Below are 19,954 nucleotides of genomic sequence, written 5' to 3'. Positions count from 1 at the left end.
TTTCAAAAGCACGCGACCAGGTTGCACCCGGATGGGTCTAAACATGTGTACGTAGACCCCGGGTTTCTAGCTTCTATTCCCTGAATGCAAGCTACAAGCCTACAGCATAAATCACTTACATGAGCCACACCAACAGTGGATGCTACTGGGTGGTGTATTAACATTCAAGTATTCATTACGTAAATACGAGACAACATTTGTGTACCACAGTCACCCGATGAACACGCCCATGCTTGGGTGTTTTATACGAGTCAATTTTTTTTGTTCTTTTATAGTACAGTTGAGCTGTTTTTCTGCGTATCAAAACGTAACAAAAATTGATCCTTGTGATATTAGTAAAGCCCGCTACCTGATAATGTCGATGTGTGTCACTCGTTTATTTCGAGAGAGGCAAGATGGGAGGATTTCTCTAACCGTCGATGTTTTGAAATTGTTCAGATGTGCTTTCAAACCAGTATAACAAAGTACAGAAGTCTGGCAGCTAGGAATAGTAAAACCGATACCAACTTAGAAAGCGACCGCATGCATGCAAGGGGCAGTAAGTTTACTCAAAACTGGTACAGATAGTATCTACGGTAGCATTCGCCTAACAGTCTTGAGTCAAAGCAGTACGGAACTATTGATGTCAAATAGGAAGAGGTTCCTGTGCGCCAAAGTACGACATCTCCTCTCAAGGAAAGTCTTGGAAGCCAGTTTTATCGGTCAAGGTGTAGGAATGAAGAATTATCGTGAGGGATCATGTCATGCGGAATTGAACACGTTTTGATATGATATTACTTGGGGGTATGGTATTCTAGTCCCGTCATAATACAGGATCTTTCAAAAAAACGACACCGGTGAGCAGTACTATATTGTGATTGAAGCGTTGATGAAATAAAACAGTCGAGTACTCAAATAATAACTTGCAGAGAAGTCCAACGCCAAATAAAACATTTGATCGCTGTTTTTTTAAAGAAAAATACATCTACGTGATCACGCTAAGTTGAATTTTGAGACGAGTTGACTACTTTATTTGCGCTAAGGGGAAGTAATTCTTGGCAAGTGAAACGATGGGAGGTGCAAAATTTTCTCTTGTTTTTTAAAGAAAAATACATCTACGTGATCACGCTAAGTTAAATTTTGAGACGAGTTGACTACTTTATTTGCGCTAAGGGGAAGTAATTCTTGGCAAGTGAAACGATGGGAGGTGCAAAATCAAATTTTCTCTTGCTGACTGGCAAAAGAAAGCAAATATCCGAATGGAATCCTAGTGGGAGTTGTATTTACAGCGCAAAATTTGGGTTTTTCCCTCAGATGATAGAACACTTGAAAAGGTCTTGCGAACAAACATGTTTTTTGCTCCCAAGTAATCTGCTAATCACTGTGTTTTTGCAAAGACACAAACCACTTTTCGTAGTTCGAAAAAGTGGAACTAAAAGTTTTTTTGCTATTTTATCTTGTGGTAACGTGTTCGTTCAGCCGTCACCAACGATTCTGATTGTGATGTGAATTCATTTCATTCCGAGTAGGAAAAGGCATCACCCGTCTTTGGTTGTCTCAATAAATTGTTGCAAAGCTGTGTTATATAATTTGTTAACTGTTCTTTCCTTTTGTAAACCACGGTCCCCGTCAAACTCCTGAGTGTTTGAACTCGATATATGAAAGTTTTTTTGACCAGAAGTACGACATTCAAGGAAAACTACACACAGCCACTCAACGTTGCTTTGCACATGAAGGATGGTGGCGGAATAGCGTGGTCTTTTTTAAAACCTGGTCAACTGATGCATTAAACTGGATTGTTGAAGGCTGCCTTGACATTGCTATATCTTGTCAATTCTGTGCGATGAACCATTTAGTGGATGCGTTCAATCTGGTCATTCTGTCTAAGTGCCCTTTTCAACAGTGTGTGTTTGTGTTTGAAGCCACTGTGCGGTACGATTTAATGGACCGATTGGATTTCTTAGACGGATGTAAACAGCAAGAGTTGTTACATCACATCCATTGGATGGATTCGCACAACTCGTTTGATATCACAAAAATACCCAAAAACTGCAAGGGTAATCGGACATAACTTGAAAAATGCATTATCCATTAAAGATTTCAGTTCATTGTGGAGGTTTCGTCCTGTAAGTGAAGTCAAGCTATGCTGAAAAGCCGAGAAGCACTCTACAGCTGTTTCATCATTATTGGGAATCATCAGCAGTGCGTATCTCAAGAAATTCCAGAGAGTCTCGAACCCGCGACCTCCTAATCAGTATTTTGAACACTAAACCGTTCGTCCACGGGCGGCTGATCAGCAGTGTGATTGAATCGCACTTAGAGAGGATATAGTACTGATCATCCTTTAATCAAGGGATTCATATCACGCGGTCACAGGTGTTGACTGGCTCCTCGAGCAACGACTTCTCAGTTTCGTGAGATGTGCACTGCTGATGATTCCCAATGAGGATGAAACAGCTGTAAAGTGATTCTCGGCTTTTCAGCGTAGACTGACTTTACTCACAGGACGAAATCTCCACAATGAACTGAGATCTTGAATGGATAATTCATTGTTCAGGTTATGTGCGATTACCGATGTACAGTGCTTCTCGGCTTTTCAGCATAGATTGGTTTCAATTACAGGACGCAATCTCCACAAAAATCCCAAATCTCCTCACACTACCAACAATTTTAGTTCATATTTTTCACAATATATAAACGATATCTGCTCTCTCAACATTCTATGGGTATCTCAGGTGCACTCTTAACTTGGGAGATTAGATAAACCCCAATAAGGACAGCCTTGATTATTCTCTTGTATCCTCAACTTAAAGATGCTCAAAGGTTGATATGACAAGGCGGAAGAGGGCTTTTGTTAAAAGGGATGATTGTGGCGGGCTGGGGAGTCCGAACGACCTATTGACATTTTTGGTGAATACTGTACACATGACCCACTTCACTACTGGCTTCTTTAGTAATATTTTTCAAGCGTTTGTCGTGCTATACGTTCGTATGCGTACCTAAAGTCCGACCAGATAATTCAGTTACTTTCACCTGTCGTTTTCAGCAGATGATATTACGGGACTTCAGAGGAAATTTTGATTATGTAGCGACCACAAATCTCTTGACAAAAACAAACCACATTTGAGCGTCGTTTTTCGACACTAAACCTTTAACTAAGATTAAGCTCTCTGCATGCCTTTATTAGCACTATTTCTAATCCATTGAGGCTTTTTGTAAGGACGGGTTGTAAAATGAGCTGTGAGTGCTCCTAAAGCCCTTCCAGCTTTTTGTAGAGCTACCCGGTACATGAAATTCTATTTTAACTCACTGCGTTCCTGTTAAAGAAGTTTCATTTTATTACTAAGCAGAGTCGTTCTGTGATTGGGCTTATCTTTTCTGGCAAAATTCATTCTGTGAAGCTACATTCTCGAATTTACTTCATGCGCACCAACTTTGGCACACCCAGCTGACAGATTGTGAGTCATTCTTGTACTTCGAGTTAGCTGCAACGCGCTTTCCGTTTTCCATGGCCTGATTTTAAATCAAAGAACGCGTTCGGTATAGAGGCGAAGTTTACAAGTTATTGCAGTCTTCTGAAAGCAGTATTCTGATTTGCCTTCAGAGTAGCATGTAGTTGAGAATTGCGTCTGTCCTACTTATCCGTTGACCGACATCTATATGCATTGGCTCCGCTTTTCATAAGCCACACATCTGTGTGGGTAGCCTAATTAATTTGCAGTAAACCACAGATTAGATGAAAGGAATTATTGGCGTGTTATCACCCCCGTGAGAGAAGATTCTGATGAAGAAGAAATTGGTCCTGTCCACAAAAGTGTCTCTGTAGAAGAAACTTAGGAAAAAAGCTGCAAAAAATCGCTTAACTGAAGAACACATAATGGAGCGACTGCTGAAGTCAGCATTCTTGGTGATGTTTCTTCTAACATCAGAGAATTGATGAAGTTAACAAGGTCCTTACTGAAATAGGGGGGAAAAGAAAGTTCAAGAAGTGATTGAAATAATCTGATATCAGAGAGACCTGTTCAAGTTATCGGAATGACGCGGAGTTGTAAGCGAGGAGAACAGCACGGAATCCTAAGGCACTAATAATGTAGATGCTAAGCATTGACATTATAAAACCAAAATGAAATGCGGGTATTTTTTCAAATAAATTAATACAAATCAACGCAAAGTCAAATCGGAAAAGGACCCTTCAAAAGTAATGCTTCAGTGCAGTAAATCGCCAACTTACTAATGCGGTCATGTAATGTGTTTAATAAATTAATACAAATCAACGCAAAGTCACATCAGAAAACGACCCTTCAAAAGTAATGCTTCAGCGCAGTAAATCGCCAACTTAGTAATGCGGTCATGTAATGCGTTTTGCGTGTGCCTTCTTTGTACTTCACGGTATAGAGTTTTCATCGCTTTCTCTAACCGAACGATTCACAATGGGTGATCGCATGTCAATTTTGTTTTGATTTAATATGGCTGACATTATTCTATCCATAGAATGATAATGACTTTAGACAGCCCACCAAAGATCTTACCAATAGGTGGGCCTGGTTCCCGAATTTCTTTCAGGCCTGTTGCTTACCCCAACAGTAAATTATATGTATGTTTGGACAATCACTTATTCGCCCTGACGCAAAACCTAACCTAGGTTCACCTGAATCTGAATGTGTCGCACAAAGGCCACCGGTAGTCTCAGCTGTAAAGATATTCATCTTATCACGGCGTTTTTTTAATCATAATGTCAACGAAAACTCCAGGCAGCCCACCATTGGTTTTGCCATATGCACAAACCAGCGTTAAATCACGGAAAAAGACTGATGAAAGCTCGCGAACTAAACCAGCCTAGTGGGCCCTAAGAACCGCGAAACTGATTTCAGCGACCTTATGAGTAGTATTGCAGAATACTTCAATATCATGAACGTCGTCGTAGCTCAAGCGAAGGGTAGCCTCTGTTCAGCAAGTTCAGTTGACGGACATTATAAACGAGAGTCTCAAACGAACTTCCACTGATCTCGACACAACATTGAGCTGACTTCGCGATACGTCCTTTTGGAATATTCAACTGCTTCTCCCTTCGCCACTCTTATACCCACGAAAAAGCGCCGGTGCTTACAAAACGCAACTCGACTGCACATGCAGCTGCTGAACTCTTGCTTTGAATTATATTACGGACAGAATATATTGTGCATAGTACAGGTCTATCTCCGCATTATATTTGGGGCTACTACTTCAAGGTAAGACCGAATTGCAATCATTGGTTTCGTAGAAAATAAATGAAAGTTCAGCCGTAAAAATAAGCATATGGGCGTGTGTTAACGGCAGCCAAAATTCGCATTTTCTCACAGATGACACGCGCTCGTCAAATTCGAAATTCTGCGTCGCAAATGAATTCAGAAACTATACTGGGCTTTTGCACATGTCTATCAACATCCCACTGTTCACACGGGGTTTCGCATTAATAGACGGGTAAGTAGACACCAGATCACGTGATGTGTAGACTAGGGTCCTGGACTGAAGTCATGGTTACCAGAATTCTGATCAATCGACTTCGTTTAAATTGGAGTGTTCTCTACCCTTATCCGAATGCGCGCTAGTTTGAAACTCCTCAAGGATTATTGACGTGGGAACTGTTAATGAATGCATTCGGAACGAATGAACAGCTCGCGTTTTTAGAGCTTGAAGAAAACTTGGTATTTTACGGATGAAGCCAGAGTTTTTATTTTACGTAGCCTTACTGTCTACAGCGAATGCTCTTTATAACCTGCGGAATATCTATGACTGTTGACGGATTGCCCAAGGCAGATGATCGCCTTTGCTAGAAAAAGAATCTTATTTGCTCGCGAGTTTGTGGTTTGTGGTGCGTTGTTCTAATCAATAAATGATGACCACTGGAACAAACGAATTACCATTTCCGCATCTGCCACATGGCTGGGCGGTGCCAACTGCAACCGCATCCCCTTATTGTCTGCGTCTGCGTGTCAATTCCATCAGTTGAAAGTCAGCTGCTCGCATGTATAGTGGGCACCTTGTTTATAGCTTTTCTTTACAGGAACGCAGTTGTGGAGAACAAAAGCGTTGAAAAGAGACCTGTGAAACATATGATACCGCCGAAAAAGTTAATCGTCTTATCACGCAATATCCCCATCGAGAGCACTTGTTTTTTCAAGAAGAAAACAAGACTTTGGAGTTGTCTTTTAACAATCTGCTTCCTGCACCATCAAGTAATATGAATGGCAACTAACTGTCGACAACTCTTGATGAAGGTCACTTACGCGGGAGACATCAGAACAGCAGTTTCCATTAAGGGCTTCAGTGATTCTCCAAGTAGGTAATTAGTCAGAGGTTGTAGTATCAGTTAATGCCCATGTTCAGCTGCATTCATTCGAAAGCTTAGTGTCGCAGCTGTCCAAGGAAGTCAGAGAAAAACAACGGCTTGATCTTGAAACTACGTTGATAGTGTTTCATTTCTTAAGTGGGGTACATCATATGCAGCGTCACTTCAGTGGTCTGGAACACACGGATATCACAGTTCACGGGCTCTATACTACGGACCGAAAAAGATTTTCATGGCTAGAATGGTGGCAAACGTGGTACCGCCAAACTGATATCCCCCAATCAGTAATAGAAGAACAAGCAGTGTTTGAAAAGTAAAAATCTTTTAGAAAATTGAGTGAGACGAGAAGAGACACCGCTCCGCGTCCCACACTGTTTGTTCCTCATAAATAATTACCGACGTGAGAATTTTCAGCGGATAAGCCCCCGAGTGAAATGCGAACTATTTAGTCATAGCCTTATCCACAATCCACAATCCATTATTCTCACTTCTGGCTTATAGATAAGAAGGACAAATTCACTTAGATCCTACTTTCATACCACGATGAAATTTGAGCAGTTAGGCTGATAAAATATGAATAATGTATTGTCAGACACAAATGAAAATTTTGCTAATGAGCAAGTCGAGTGATTGATTTTCGATGCTTCGTTTTTTCCCTAACTAGTTTAACCAAATAACGGATTATCTAGTAAAGACAGACAGAAGAAATAACTTCAATTTATCAAGTATCTCTTGACCTCTACCGAGGGTTCTCTACTAACTAGGTGCACCTGAACTACTGTTTTTGTGTATGTCGAAATTTTTAGAACTGGTGATTCAGTGAGATGGTTTGTGGCCAGCCTGTTGATATTCTCCCAAGCAGTGTGCGGCATGCGGGCTGCAGTGGGATTTTACCGTCTAGGCAATCGAAAACGTTTTTTGTTTCCTTTAATCGCTCTTTGGTGATTCTTCCAAATTCGCAAACAGACCCACCAGTTTCAGCCTTCTCTGGGTAAATCAAGTAGGGGAATCAGGGACAGTATTGGAACTGAGTAGAAATTTAGCCGGAATTTAACTTCTGATGCCATTCGTATGTTGAAACTGCTAGAGAAAAGTACTGATGCAGGAGTATGTGAATGTCGCGCGCTTTGCCGATGATAGTAACAAAAATGACCCAACTCAATCTCCTACTTAGTGCGTTCTTCAACTGAATGTACTGTACAGAGACAAAACTCACGAGGATTTTGATTGATATGCTACTGCTCGCAACTCTAACGAGACCTTTTGAAAAGCCAAGTACTGGCTTTATTTCGTTGAGCAGAAGGTATGAAGAGGCATTTACTGATTTGAAAATTAAGTCGTTTCAAGGAAATCGAACAAGGAACCTCATAGACATGATATTTCTCACAAAAACGTCTTATTTTTTAAATGGGTGCTTAACATTACGTATTTTAAATTCAGTGTTTAAGTAATGATCAAGTTGCTGGGCCAAAATGATAATCCTTCATACGGGTGAAACCGATAGCAGACTGCCAGTGTTATGACCGGCTTTATGTCAAGAAGAAATCTTCAAGAAATCTTGTTTTCAGTTACTTTCGCACATAAGACAGCTGGACAAAATTTCCACGCCGTGAACACCGCAAGGTTACTGTCCACTGCGAGTGTAATAGCAAGTGTTCAGAATTTTTTCCGCTCATGCAGAGTGATGTCAGTTGATCAGTTTGAGGGAGGGTTTCAGATGCATTTCGCTAAGGATTCCGTCGACCGCGGGCAGAATACCTGCACACTTAGATGACCCAAGCGCATATGGTTTTTGAGGTTTTGAGATAGTTTCAGCAAACTCACCGCGTACCTTGTGCCAGACACGCCGGCTGTATTTCGAGCTTTTGACTGAGAGAAAACATGAAATATTCCAGGTTATTTGTTTGTTTGGAACAGATTAGTAGTTTGCAATGTTAACCAAGATGCAGTTTAATTACTTCGTTTGTCCACATTGAATCAAGGACACGGAAGCTCAAAACACAATTTTAAACCCTGAAAATAGAGAAAGTTGCAGGTTAGACTCATGTTCTTTCTCAAATGACATATGTTTAACGTTAGTCTCCTCAGTGGGCCCGATTTCCAGTTTTTATACCATGCACGTTCAGTTTATTTGCTCACGTGACTACCTTGCTACCCTGGTGAGCAGACATTTTAGTGAGGGATCGGTGTTTTTCAGGCTACTCTGAAGCTATATCTCCAGGATCCGAGAAGAGACTTTGATCCTTTGGTTGATGAATAGAGTCTGCCTTTCAAGTTTCAACAGCGATATTAGTTCTCAATCATCATACAACTTGAGTTTGTGGCAAAACTCTAAACCTTTAGATTGGTATAAATCTGGTAGTGAAAATTCTCCTGGTTAGCGGAAAGAAAAGTACTTAACTGAGATATCTTCCTGTAGGTGAATCCAACTTGTGCTGAAAAACCGAGAGGCACTGTGCAGATGTACCATCATTTTAGGGATGCGAAACCTCAAGTGCATTTCAAACCCGCGGCCTCGAAGCTGATACGTTGAACATCATCCCTTTGGCCAGGGGCAATTATAGCCTTGTAAGTTCAAATTTTCACCTTCAGAAACCTTGAGGAATCGATCGCATGAATGAAATTCAACTTGTTTGATTAGATTGTTTCTATCCGGTTAGGTAGAAAATTTGTTCGGGTCACTTGAGGTAAGTGTGTTTCGATTCCGAACGAGGACGATCCTGTTTCCATTGTTAGTGTACACTATATGTCGGTAAGGGACAGCTTACTCGTCTACTGGGAAGAAGGCGATCTTTACGGATAGTTTTTAATTCTACTCACTTGTGGTGCACTTGGAGTGTCGGGTCAAATGTTCCACTTGAGTTTGATGCGTGATCGTCCCGAGATTCTTGAGAATTGTGCTCGTGGTGCCAAGTGATTTCAACTTCGACAGTAACAACGCATGTATCCATGTTTCTAAAAATAGTACAGACACGGTGGTTTTTGAGAGGGAATTGGAATGGAAGAAGTGCAAATATGAACTTCGAGTTGTACCCTCATTTCCGCGGTAGTTTAAAGCAGACTCGAAATCCCTTGAGTGAATAACCCCAAAGACCTGAAACTCAGTTATTCAGTTTTTACGGGCCGCTAGAAGCTATTGTGTCCAACAACGGAAGTCTGTTTGCCTCGTCAGCTTCTGGTTGTTTGTTATGAGCCATATCCACTCAATCCCGCGGAACTTGTTTCAGACTCTCGAAAGCCTGAGCTTCAGAAATTCTAGAGGATGAGACCATAGAAAAAGACTTGCTTGTTGTGCAACCTCGGAAGGGAATTAGCCTAAAACCACGTCAACAGAGAAAACTTTTCTCCGTCATTTGTTTGGTTGGATTTGCAAGCCCGTGAGGCTACTTCAGCAAAACCCCCGATTTTGAAGCTACTTCAGAAAACTAGGGAGAACATACACTCATCTGCAAATCAATTTGGTTTTCACTGGAGACTCAATTGAATCTCTCGTTTATGGTGTTTGGAAACTCGGGGACTGCGCCTACATGATGAGCCCCAAGAAGGGCGAAACCGGTCGTGGGCTGTCAAAGAGTTTTCAGCAACCTTGTGAGTAGATTCCTTTAGGGAGAACATAGTTAAGCCGAATTTTGCACCCATCGTCCTCCCCCCCGCTGAGAGGTAAGCGCCGAAATGGTCGAATATCCTATGCCACTCGTTACTGATCAGAGAACCGTGATTGTAGTTGGTCCAGCGTTGGGACAGGCTCTGAATGTTTAAAATTACGGACCAAACAGATGGATGAGAATCGAACGTTATTTTTCAATGTCTGGAGGAAATTCGGCAATATGGTTTCAAAATGGCTAATTCATTCCGGAAAGCGAAATTGTTTCACGCTAAACAGCGAGGAAAGCTCAAATATTTCATCAGTGTTAGGACGTAATAATCGCGCGAATTCAGACTGGGTTGGTAGGTGGAATTTATGACAATTGAGCCGTACACCCCGTCTTTAACGAACAGTTCGCTGAGAGGCACTCATCCTGAGAGTCAATCGGTTTTGACAGGCCCATTTCTCAAATGTCAGACACCAGAACCAGACAGTATTTTTGAGAGTGCGAACTGAGACAGTTTCAAAGCCACTAGAAAACTTCATAAGCATAAAGGCAGTGTTTTAAATGTGAATTATCATCTCTCGGCGATAAATTTGGAAAAACAACTGTGAAGAACGAATGACTTTTTAACAGGTTTATTTGGGTTCATTTAATTTTCCGAAATTTGTTGGTACTCGAATAACTTTTATCCCATGGATAAAGCGAAACAGTAAGTAAAATATAAATGCCGATATCGAAAGCTGATGTATATTCATATATCTGGACATGAATCTATAATGAAAGTCAAGGTGACGTAATTTACCAAGTGTAGTTACAATGCTGGTGCGTGTGTTGGGAAATGTGAGACTCTAGGTGGCTCACTCTGACAAAAACTTCGGAAGAATATAACCCGAAAGAAGCATCGCTACTCTATCAACACATGAATTTGGTCGCCGGATTGGTGCGATCACCGCTCAGAGCAACACAAACAGACCTCTTTGAGTCACGGCTGATGAGGTCAGTAAATTTGTCAGTACATTTAATACGTTAATGACCGTCACCCAATGGAGGAGCTTAATAATAGTAATAATCGTTCAGCTGTAGTACTCTTTTGGTTCCTAGCTGCTATGCCTCACGAAGGAGGCACGAGGGCTGGGATACTGCCAGGTCGCCCAAGCCTAGACAGGGGAAGTCGATTGGCAGAGGTCGGGTTCGAACCACGGACCTTCCGGTCAGTAAATTCGCGCTCTAACCACTTGGGCTTGGATGTAGACGTACTGGGATGGGGTTGGGTTGGGCAAGCTACTCTTTGTAGGTGTTGGCCAATTATACGGAGTGAATGGCAAGCGACCTACATAAGACTCCCATTTATTGCACTTGATATTTCATCGCCTAAACTGCTAGGTGGGAACACACTTCTCTAGGGATGTAGGAGTACAGCGCCTCCTTATAGATGGACTTTGGTACCCAATTAGCTTTAGTTTCTGTTTGGTACACTCTACTTCCTTTCCAAAAAATACGCGGGAAGGTACGCCATGGGATTTTCTTAAAATGGTTCTAATGTGGGGATGTTCGTTTACGGCCAAATGAATTGAATAATTTGCGTTATCTCTATCATTTTCTGGCCATCTGGTGATAGGAATCTGGCGAAATACACTCATTTACAAATAAATCTCATGTTAACGAGGAACTTTACTAAATTGCAGCGGAATCTCTCTTGTGAGTAGTTTTTTCCGTTGAAAAATATACGGCGACATCTTGGACATTATGCCAAATGAAATATAATACGGCGTCTGTACAGCATATTCCTTTAAAAATATCATTAACTAGATTCCAGTCAACATCAAATTAATTTGAAAATAAATGAAATCCTTCAGAGTAAATGTTGTGTCCGTAACGAATCAGCCGACAAGGAAGTGAATGCTGAATCCCAGACTACGGATATCCGGGAAATGGCGAAATAATAAGAAACATGGCACACAATACTTTTGTGCTGAGCGTGCTCTTATATCTGCTGCATTGTGAGGAAGCCAGCTTGGTAATGGACTCAGAATTGGTAAACGCTGAAAATCAGCAAAACTAGTAAAGCAATTTTTCTAAAGTGGAACATCCACTAGATCAAACAAGACAGCTTCTTTCTAACGCAGTTTCCCCCTGTAGTGAATTTGACAGCCTTGAGCGTAATTCTAAAGAACCGTTAACCTCTTTAGGCCATACGGTAATTTAACTGAAATTGGCTTATTGCATTTCGACAACTTGACTAATCGGAACGGATTTTGAAGAGCATTCACGTGCACTGAGTGACAGTGCTTGTCGATGCAGAGGTGGAGTTTCGTTTGGGTCGGTCTATGACATGACTGCTGTCGTTTTCTTCAGATGCGGAAATATCACCTGCAAACTGGACTGGTAGGTCTGCATGCGCGCACGACGAGGGAATCTCCCGCTTTGGAGTTATTCCTTGCTTCGCCTAAGAAGCACTCTAAGGATGTTGCTACCTGATATTTCAGCTGTTGAAAGAGTCACCAAGAACAGATAGTTGTTTGACAGAGACTACACAGAGAGATCAATTATGTGCATGCATATGAAAAGCAAATTAGTTTGCTCTATGCAAGGTCTATCTGCACAAAAGCACCGAGCTCAATTTAACCACATCTTTGACAACATTGGACTATTTATTTCTCATTAATATTTGGAAGGAAGGATTGAGAAGTTTGTTGTACCAAAGATGAACTTCTCATGGTTGATGGTATGCTTTACAGAATGGTAGATACAGTAAAAATGTCCAGTCCAGTAGATCCGGAAGGTTGAACCAATGGCTTTATTGACGCACAGTTTGCATCTGTTACATTCGACCTAAGGTGCACTTATTTGTCATTTGTTTTGTCGGTTTTCAACGGACAGAACATAATTGTAAGCATATTTTGATACAGGAAGCTACTCACAAGGGTGCTGAAAAATCCTCGGCAGCCCACGACCGGTTTCGCCCTTCTTGGGACTCATCAGGTAGGCGCTCATAATATTCTACAACTGAATGTGCTGCACACAGGCCGCCTCATGATTCAGTCGGGACAATATTCGAGATATCGCAGTGCAGCACATTCGGTGGTAGAATATCATAAACGAGAGGTTCGGTTGAGTCTCTCGTGAGAACCAAATTAATTCGCAAATGAGTGTATTTCTCGATAATTGTCAGCACTTTGGCAACTGAACGCCACTAAAAGTGAGTGTAAAAACAGATCTCCACTGCTTGAAGTTTTGCTTATAAGAGAACGCTTCCTGTATTATCCATGTAGCATTTAGGAAACGTTTTGTTAAGACAGGTGGTAACGTGATGATTATAAAAAATTCTCCACCAAAACATACCGAATTCTTTGGGGACTGAGGACAGAAAGATAATAGATTTTTATACACTTTGTTACACAACTGAATCATATCTATACTGAAATGTTGAGAAGCACTAAGCGGTTGTTTATTCGTGTTGAAAACCACCTGGTGGTATCACAAAAAGTTTGTGAGATCCAAAACTGCAATCTACAGGCCAGTAGCTGAAGACTGTACCGCTTGGTCATGGGCGACTGAGCAGCAGTGTGATTGACTCACTTTGGACAAAATACGTCATTCATTCCCCATACACGCTTCATGGTCCATCTCACGCGTCACTTATTGACTGATTGGTAACTTCTTTTCAGGTGGAACGCTCGTACAGTTTGTGAAGTTACCGAGCAGATTAGTTTCAGTTCGATAAACTTAATGAGAATTTAGTGCATCTACACCCTATCTGAAGTGGAGTAAACCTAAAAAGAGCATGTCCGACTAGAATTCTTAGAATATGTGGCAAACCACTTTCAAGGCTCAATAGAGCGCACATTCCTGGCTTTTAACCGATTATATTTAGCCGAAATGTTGCGAGTATCGTAAACACTAGTTTGTGTGGTGCGCTCACGTCAAAATCGGTGAATCTATACATGCGAAAGAAGAAAAGTACATATCTTCGCATGTCTGAATATCTGTCTAATTTTTATTCTAATCAGCCAATAAGATAACGAGGTCCACTGTCACACTTGGTGCAACATTTTTACTCATTGCACTGCATAGCTCAGGTTGAACTCTGCGAATAGAACATCTTCTCTGCACTTAGCTTGCCATATCAACGCCTCATATTTATTTTCTATAGCTGATCAATGCGGTTTCATTCTGTCTCGTTTCCATCCTCTACATGCGTTTCCGCTCCTTTCGAAATCTCATAAGTCAGACGGGATGTCACAAAATTAAGTTAGCCATAACCATTCTGTCAGGCTGCTTTTTGTCTCGAGTTTTCGTTTCAAGTTAATGGAAAGCACTGATGCTTTACTTTTTACATTTCAGCAGAACAGTTTTCGGCGTCATTTAGTCAGATCAAACGGTCTGAGCGGCTGTCAAAAATCTGGAGTCAATATTTACTTTGGTACCAAAACACCGCAAATATTGCTGCATTTTTAACCTTTTTAGGAGAGAAATTTGAAACTGTGGAGTACCCAAAACAAAAATTTTGGAATCTTGATTGATCTAAAACGCGTCAACTTGATGCGGACACAGGTGTCGTTTATTGGAAAATGCATTGCCGCTCTTGAAAACGACCGCCTTATGGAAAGGACTAAACTTGACACTTCAAATGGGTGAACCTGAAAAAAACGATTGCTCATTGCGACGAGTTCCTTTCTTCCAAACACACATAAACGGAAAGATGTTTGAGAATATTTTGTATTACTTGAGATGAATCCTTTATGGTGAGTTTAGGACAGATATTCTGTCCCAATGGTTACCATAGACGCTCCTGATCTTTTGAATAACGCATGTGAATTGCATTCAGGTAAGCTGATGCTTGATACTCATATTTTCTGCTTCTGAAAGCGTAGTCTCTTATTTAATAAACCAAAATGACTTGTGTTCTAAAATGCTAAGCCGTTGAGGGAACCGGTAAAGGCTCAAACAAGAAAGGGACCGGTCGTACAGGCATAGTATCAGTTTGCTAACCAACCCATAAACAAAACTTAGCTTGTTTACGTGATTTCTTCAGTGGTGTCTTTCATGAATTTATCAGTGATCCCTCTCAAAAGGGAACAAGAATGGGGCAAAAATTGTTTCTTCTTACCGACAAATGACTTCCAAGAGCTATTTGGTTTCTTGTTGGTGCAAGTGTCAAAGGCTGTTGAAGAACATGAGTTTTTCAGATGTGCTGCTGGGTTCTTGGTTTGTTGGTCAAGCTTGGCGACTACCTTGCAGACGTTTCATCACCGTCAAACTGATACCGCCAGTGCGCTCTTAGCGGCCTTTGCGTACTAACACCGACTGAAAGTGCTCTGCCATGTGGGGTATTCCCTTTGAATAGGGGTTTGACAGAATTGATATAGTGGGGGGTTTGCATTCTAGGGGAGGGTCCCTTTGTGCAGTATCCAACTAATCGCTTATTTTGAGCACATTAGTTTGAACATTGACATAATTGAACAAGGCTAAGTTGAAGATTTGACCGTGAGTATTTCAGCTAGTAATTTTGTCCCGTTGAGGCAAGTGAATAGTAGAGGGTACATATTGCTCATTCGGCTGCCTAATACTCTTCGGCAGCTCACAACCGTATCAACTGAAACATGAGACCGTTCTGGCGCCCATTGGAATGAGTAGGCCAGTTGATTGCCACCGAAATACTTTTGTCCGTAGACTTTACTTCCTTGTATTTTTATTGGTATCAAAGGCTTGTGCAGCACCGCATGCGGCTCCCGACAAGCCATCTGTGGTTTCTTGCCATGCGCAGATTAGGTCATACAGACTTCAACAATAGCTACCTAACCTGTAAAGTATCGTAATCCATCTGTGCTTGGAAAAATTTTTTTGTTGATCAGCAACAGGTAGTTGTTGCCCACCGGTAGAGGTTTGCGAAGTAAAACCGACAGATCACAGATCTTTAAGAACGTTGGCTGATTAATACAAAAATGAATTTAGAGTGTCTTGTCCGAAGAATAACCCAAATCCGATTAATCAGTTACATCGAATATGGTTGTTTGTAAGTGAATAGCACATGGAAGTTCTTCAGGTATTTAGATGAATGGTGCATGGGATGAGAAGTAGAATAAAATGAACCGAAGTACGGATTGCGCCCAACAAATACTTGCTTTATTGTTACTTCCATTTACTTTGAGAGAAACATGAAGGTATGACAAGATGGTGTACCGAACGGCAGCAATCGTTTGACAAAATGAACCACATGTAAGGCACAACGATGAGACATACTGGTATACAGCCTGATAGGAAAAGGTAAGCTTACTTATTAGTTACGGGGCTTTTATGTTTTGTGTCCACACCACCACCACCACCATTTTTACAAAACTCTGCCTGTCCAAGCATGACTATTCATAGTTCTCTGCAGTACCGTAATTGAGCAATAAAATTAGATGAAGCACATGCCTTTGGACTCCGCAAACAATGATTACGGAGCTTGGTAACTGGATTCTTGAAACCTGTCAGACTGCCCTGAAACGTGAGTGATCCTGGATCAAATTCTACCACTCAAGCAAATACAAGTGCAAAGGAAAAGTTTCCAGTAGTTTTCAAGCATTTGCGACGATAGCTGACCCGAAGGTATCAACAGATTATACAGTCCGTCAAAGTACCTGGGAAACTTGAGACACTGAGGAAGCAGTCACGCCGCTTACAATGCAAGCATGCTCTCATACTCGGACTTAGTTGTTCATCTGCGCCCAACTTGCACAGAACATCAGTATCCGTTCTGTCCACGGCTTAAAACGCACCAGGATAATGGACACTACTCATTACTACATGAAGTTTGTATCTAATGTCTTCCTGATGGAACAGATAACTGATAACTCCTCAAAAGCCCAAGGTTAAAATGCTCTCCTCCCCCTACCCAACCTTAAGTTCAACGTGAATCCGAATGTGGCGCGAATCGTGACAAATGGTGTGCACTTAACAAGCCCTAACTCGATTCGGCTTAATTTCTAGTTTACAGGATTTTTGAACTAAATATACTACACAATAAGATGGTCCTGAACGAGTAATTCAGCTGGATCAGTTCAGTCTCCCGTCAAAATCAAATTAGAATTAGATCAAGGGAATAGTGATTGAAAGTCATTGGGTTGCGCAATAATTGTGGTTTCAGAAAACATGTACACGCAAGCACGTTGAACAGTAGTAACTCAACTGCAGCGCACCGTTTTTAAGTCATAAATTTCGTGAGTATTGGGAAACAAACAAAAAAGAACGTGCATGAAATTAGCACTAACGAAAGGTCCTTTGTGGCCGGTAATGAATTTCCAATTTAAGGAGTAATGAAATCAATTCACCTCAGTCTAGTTTGTTAGAAACTCACCACGGAGGATGTGGCAAACTCTTGGCACGCTCATACCCATTTTTTAGCAGAACGAAATTGTCCGACGACAGTTCAGATAATTTCGCTTGCCGCTGGAAGCTCAGCGTGGCATATATCTAACTTGAAGTGCACACCACTCAGTTTTGTTCCAAAAATACATCCTAAATGACAGGCTGCTGAAACGCTTTCAGCTGGCGAGTTGAAATTCGGATGTCGTAAGAGTGTGACTGACATTCGTAAGTTACGTGCACAGTGTTCATACAGCAACAAATTAACAAAACATAGAGGGTGTACTTCTGACTGGCTCAGATTGAGGAAACGTAAAATCTAGACTTGCCAACTTATTGGTTACCTCCAGTGCACTTATTTTTTCAGAGGTATCCAGATACACAACTAGAGAGCAACATCACTCAGAAGTGGCTATTTTGGCCCCAACTAGTCTTCAGCTTAGATTTGTTTTTAAAGCGAGAAGAGATGGATGTAAAGCGGGCCGTCGCTGCACCTGATTGGGTGGATTATGGAAAACCAACCTTCCGTAGCCGGTTTCACCCTTCTGAGGCGTCATCATATATGCGCAGTCTCCGAGTTCTGACCGAAGACCATACTGAAACTAAGCGGCGGGATGCACTCTTGGCTGATTCGGTTGATTGTAACGTTCAGTCGTCAGTGAGTTGTCAAAAGGTTACGGCAACTGTGTTGTCAGTGAGTGGTTCCTGGATAATCTCTACTCTTTTCCTGAAACAGAAATCTCTATGTGATGATACTTACGTCTGCAAGCGGCCGAGTGCTAAGAACCAAAGCGATGATCCGTGGCCATTATTCGGTGCCGGACTCATAGCCACCGGTTTACCCTGTCAAGAGGTTCTTCATGGCTAGGATACCAGCTATCTTGTTAGGCCTCGTTTACCATGGAATGGAGTGTCGGACTCCAAAGTCAAGTCCGGATTGTACCATCGGCTAACTAATGAGGGCATGCAAACAAACCAGTCACCTTGAACCTGACCAATCAAAACTTAACGAACTAGCCATAGCTGTCGCGATTACTTAGAAATACCTAACTCCCAGACGTTTGTTCCTTGAAAAAGGTCACACACAGTGTCCTATCTGTACGTAAGTTTCATCGGACAAAATCTCCGTGTGATTACCGCGCACGGAAAAACAGATTCCACTGGACTATTTTCGGGAATATAAGCCATTTTCATTGTCAGTTCAAACTGAAATCCCAAATAACTAGCTCGTATTCGGTGACTGGGTGGTAAAGAGATAAGATCATGTCCATGTTTAAAGCAGTTTCCCTTTCCTGAACGTTGTTGATTGGAGTAGAGCGATAAATATCAGTTCAATATATTTTGGTTCAATTTTTTTCACCTAGAATTGCGTTTGAAGGGTTTCGAATCACGGGGGAATATCAGAAATAAATTGGTTTTTGCACTTTTTGAGGAACATATCGCTACAGAAACACACTGTCCAACATGTTGCTGGAGTCAACAAGGAAGGATGTGAAAATTAAAATGAATGATGACAAAGTTCATGTAACACTATAAAAACTGTAGAATTCACCATTGTGAGGCGGGAAATCTCTGGTCGGTTTCTGAAATACGAAGGCGGAGTCGAATACCTCCCTATGAACAAAGTCATCCGTTGCAGAGCAACTGACGTGTGATGAAGAATCGTATTCAAGATACAAAATCTCGTCCTCTTACTGGTCGAGGATTGAATACTTAGACGGTCGTTGATTTGTTCCCCAGGCAGATTTGGTTGCAAACACTTCATGACTAGTGAAGATGGTATCATCAGTGTCGATGCGGTGTGAAATGATGTGTCTGCGGTAACTCACCCATCGGTGGTCAGCACAACCACTAACGCACCGCCACACTACCTAACAGCATTCAATCTACACAGCTGGGCGAACAGGGCAACTGGACAAATGGTTCAGGCTTAAGCCAACCAAGATGCTTTGAAGCTCGTCAGGCCAGATCAAGGTTTATAATGATGGCCTGGTGAGATTCAAACCTGTAGCGAGAGGCGCAACAGAGTTCAAAGCGCAGTCATTAGTTGTACTCACCCGGAGATCCTACATTCCAAGCTGAAATCAACTTCATGGAGAATGCACAATATTCCTCCGGGAACAGCGCGATTTATTAGGATATCCCTTCGAAGAAGGCCCCTTCCACCCGAGAAGTTCATTATATCGTTCTGAAATACTGTCCCGGATATTAGCTACAATAGCTGGTTCTAACTACCCAGAATGATTTTACACATTGAACTTTGCAGTAAATCTATAAGCAATGTGTTTACAAGATCGAAAAATAAATGAGGGTCTGACAACATATCAGCACGTGCCTGAATAATCCACTCCAGTAACACAGGAACAAGGTGATTGTCGCCAGCTAGCAGTGATTTATATGTTGCTAACGCATCGAAAGTCGGTTCAGCTACTGTAGACTGAACTTCTCCATAGTGGGACATTGCGCTCATAAATTTCTGATCAATAACTACCCGAGGCACACAAAGTGGCAATAACCATGGGAGAAAAAACTGTCTGCACAAAAATCCTCTTTTTTGACAAATGCATGTGTTTGGATAGCTCCGCAAACCAGTCGGAAACGAACACACTTAGACCACCCCGGGTTGTTTACACGCACACCGCAGTTCCACTGCATCAAGCGACACTGACACAACGTTACTTTCAGCTTTATCACGAAGCTACTGAACAAA

This window comes from Opisthorchis viverrini (assembly GCF_000715545.1).
Source record: "Opisthorchis viverrini unplaced genomic scaffold opera_v5_256, whole genome shotgun sequence".
Classification (NCBI taxonomy): Eukaryota; Metazoa; Platyhelminthes; class Trematoda; order Opisthorchiida; family Opisthorchiidae; genus Opisthorchis; species Opisthorchis viverrini.
Note: the sequence above shows the minus strand (reverse complement) of the source record.